The following is a 4,543-nucleotide window of genomic DNA, read 5'->3' on the forward strand; positions in this document are numbered from 1 at the left end:
CATTACTTCTTTCTTTTCTCCTTTCTTTCTTCTTTGTTCTTTTTTTCTCTTCTTTCTTTCTTTCTTTCTTTCTTTCTTTCTTTCTTTCTTTCTTTCTTTCTTTTCCTTCTTTCTTTTTTCATTCTGTTTTTAGAATTATGCCAAACTTTATCCCATAGGTACTTTTCAGTAATTTTCCAGGTTCTGTTTATTTTGAACATAAAAAAAATAAATCTACAAGATTATAAATGCCATGAGTAAGTTTCCTCAATGTCTTCTCTTTGAACATGCCTTTCTTAGACTTTGTCCTTCCTAAAATGTGAAGGAAGTTAAACTATAGGGAGTTAAAAGGAAACATAGTAGTTACCCTGAAACTGTGTTCTGAATTTCCTCACTAGCTTGGAAATATCTGGAGAAGATAATATAAATCATGAAAAATTATAGAAGTAATGGAGTGGTGATATCAGTTAACCACACAACCTACTCTTAAGTACATCCTTACATGATTCTACTTAGCCACAGAATTCTTCCCTTGAAGCTCAGTTTTATACTGTTTTGACTTTAAAACTCTGTACTGAGTGAAAGAACAAAATAATAATTTCTATTTGCCATAAATTTGTACTATGGAAGTGTAAAACATTTTCAAAAAAATAATCTCAAGTAAGTTGAACAACAATAATAAATTATAGAGAAACAAATATAGAAGAAATGGATGCATGTTCATCTGACAAAATATTTTATTCCATGAGCTTTTCTCCTTATTTTTAAAATAAATCTGTACTATTTTTACAAGGATGTTGAGATGATTAAATAAGAAAAAATATAAAGCAGTATAGAATCTGTTATTAATATTAAAACATTGAAGTATAAAGATAAAATGTATTTTAGTATAACAGTATTAAATTTGTGCTATTTTTCCTTGTGGCTATTGCTAGATATTCAGTATGAGATATTTAAATATATTTTAATATTTTTATAAGTCCAAAATGAGGTTAAAAAATAGATTTTAATATTGACATAGGGAATCATTAGTTTTAGTGAGAATGGTTTTCAGTGAGGACTCAAGTAACATTTAATTGTTTTATGGTATCTTTTACAGAAAGAAAGATTCTGTTGCAACCATTTTGGTCTCAAAGGTCCCTTTAGAGAGAGCTAAATACTGTTAGAATCTTTTAATAAGTGAAACTACCAAGAAGTTCATAAAGATAGAACAGATAAAGGTAGAACAGAGGTTACATATAGGATGTCACACAGATTCTCATTTAAATTAATTCCATTACCATATAATGAGGAAGAACTGTATTATATACTAAAATTTCTTTCTATTGTCCTTCTTTTATTATATTTAAAGGTAAAAAGATCTTCACAGTTGAGATGTACTGTATAGTACATATTTATATCATTTTAATAATTCAGATATTTGGCATTTTGGGGGGGTCCTCTTAACATAGGTTGACATCTTAATTTCTAAATATTTGATTGAGCTAACCCCAATAAAGTTCATCTTTATTAGACCTAATACTTTTAGCCTAATATTTACATTTATGCAATATTGATGGTATTAAGATCTTCAATATATTTATAGTACAGTCACTTTGGGTTTGTATTCTGTTACTTTTTTTTTCTTCTTTTTACCTACTGCCTTTCTCTTGTTAAATTTTTTTTATTATTTTATTATTTTTTTATTTTTATTTTTTATGATAGTCACACAGAGAAAGAGAGAGAGAGAGAGAGAGAGAGAGAGAGGCAGAGACATAGGCAGAGGGAGAAGCAGGCTCCATGCACCGGGAACCCGACGTGGGATTCGATCCCGAGTCTCCAGGATCGCGCCCTGGGCCAAAGGCAGGTGCTAAACCACTGCGCCACCCAGGGATCCCCTTTCTCTTGTTAAATCACATTTTTTTCTCTTTAGCTCTCCTTCTATTTGTAATATTTACACGTCAACATCTGTGTAATGTTTATATGTTGAATACATAGAATCCTGCATGTCAAGGAGCCAAAAGGTCACTTGATTCATGTTTAATTAAAACTATGAGCACATCAAGAACACCTTGTTTCATTTTTTTAAAAAGATTTTTTATTTATGTGAGGTGCCGGAAGAGGTTGTGTGAAAAGCATGTGGAAGCGACAGGACTCAACTTCGTGTATCTGAGTCAATACAGAGATTGCAAACGTCCTTCTTCAATGAGAGTGTAGCTCGGTCCTAGCTCCAATCAGTAAGTGTCTAGCACACGTCGGCCTGCACAGCTCACACACGTCTGAGAGTTGAGCTCATGGCCTGTCCCTCCCGCATCCTGACTGCCTGTAGGGTTCACTTCCACAGCATTTCGTTTGGTTATTTTCATGTCGATTTGATCATTTTGGTTTCGATTTGATTATTTTCGTTTGGATTGATTATTTTCTATTCAATTTGATCATTTTCTATTCGATTCGATTATTTTAGTTTCTATTTGATTACTTTCGATTCGATTCCATTATTTTCATGTCGATTTGATTATTTTGGTTTCATTTCGATTATTTTCGTTTGGATTATTTTCTATTCAATTTGATCATTTTCTATTCGATTCGATTATTTTAGTTTCTATTTGATTACTTTCGATTCGATTCCATTATTTTCATGTCGATTTGATTATTTTGGTTTCGTTTCGATTATTTTCATTTCGATTGATTATTTTCGATTTGATTTATTTTCGATTCGATTTGATAATTTTTGTTTCGATTTCATTATTTTCTATTCGAATTGATTATTTTCGAATACGATTCGATTTTAGTTTCGATTTGATTATTTTCGATTCGATTTGATTATTTTCGATTCGATTTGATTTTTTTTCATGTCGATTTGATTATTTTGGTTTCGATTCGATTATTTTCTTTTCGATTGATTATTTTCGTTTCGATTTGATTATTTTCGATTCGAGTTGATTTTTTTCGATTCGATTCGATTATTTTCGTGTCTATTTGATTATTTTCAATTCAACTCAATTATTTTCGATTTGATTCGATTATTTTGGTTTCGATTCGATTATTTTTGTTTCGATTGATTATTTTTGTTTTGATTCAATTATTTTCTATTCGATATGATTATTTTCGATTCGATTCGATTATTTTAGTTTCGATTTGGTTATTTTCGATTCGATTCGATTATTTTCGATTCAATTTGATTATTTTGGTTTCGATTTATTTTCTTTTCGATTGATTATTTTCGTTTCGATTCGATTATTTTCTATTCGATTTGATTATTTTCGATTCGATTATTTTCATGTTGATTTGATTATTTTGGTTTCGATTCGATTATTTTCTTTTCGATTATTTTCGTTTCGATTTGATTATTTTCGATTCGAGTTGATTTTTTTCAATTCAATTCAATTCGTTTCTTTTCGATTCAAATTTTTTCGATTCGATTTTCATTTTGATTTGTTTTTCGATTCGATTCGACTATTTTCGATTCGATTCGATTTTTCTCATTTCGATTTGATTATTTTCGATTCGATTCGATTGTTTTCGATTCGATTCAATTCGTTTCTTTTCGATTCGAACTTTTTCGATTCGATTTGATATTTTTCATTTTGATTCGATTATTTTCATTTCGATTCGATTATTTTCGTTTCGATTCGACTATTTTTGTTTCGATTCGATTTTTTTTCATTTCGATTCGATTTTTTTTGTTTCGATTCGAGTATTTTCGTTTTGATTTGATTATTTTCATATCGATTCGATTTTTTTGATTCCATTTAATTATTTTCGCTTCTACTTGATTTTTTTCATTTCGATTCGATTATTTTCTTTTTTTTATTTTATTTTATTTTTTTAATTTTTTTTAGATTCGATTATTTTCTATTCGATTTGATTTTTTGATTTGATTCGATTATTTTAGTTTCGATTTGATTATTTTCGTTTCAATTCGATTATTTTCATCTCGATTTGATTATTTTGGTTTCAATTTGATTATTTTCATTGCAATTGATTATTTTCGTTTCGATTCGATTATTTTCTATTCGATTTGATTTTTTTCGATTCGATTTGATTTTTTTCAATTCGATTTGATTTTTTTCGATTCGATTCAATTCGTTTCTTTCGATTCGAATTTTTTCGATTCGATTCGATTATTTTCATTGCGATTTGTTTATTTTCGATTCGATTCGATTATTTTCGATTCAATTCGAGTTTTCGCGTTTCGATTTGATTATTTTCGATTCGAATTGATTTTTTTCGATTCGATTCAATTTGTTTCTTTTCAATTTGATTATTTTCGTTTCAGTTCGATTATTTTCATTTTGATTTGACTTTTATCGTTTCAATTCGATTATTTTCGTTTCTATTTGATTATTTTTTATTCGATTTGATTATTTTCGATACGATTTGATTATTTTTGATTCATTTCGATTTTTTCGCTTCTACTTTTTTTTCGTTTTGATTCATTTATTTTCGTTTCGATTCGATTATTATTGTTCGATTATTTATTTTCGTTTCGATTCTTTTTTTTTCCGATTCAATGCTATTCAATTCGATTTTTTTTCGATTCGATTTTTTTTGTTTCGATTTGATTTTTTCTGTTTCGATTCGA

This window comes from Vulpes lagopus, unplaced genomic scaffold, assembly GCF_018345385.1.
Source record: "Vulpes lagopus strain Blue_001 unplaced genomic scaffold, ASM1834538v1 ctg1065, whole genome shotgun sequence".
NCBI classification, from domain to species: Eukaryota; Metazoa; Chordata; class Mammalia; order Carnivora; family Canidae; genus Vulpes; species Vulpes lagopus.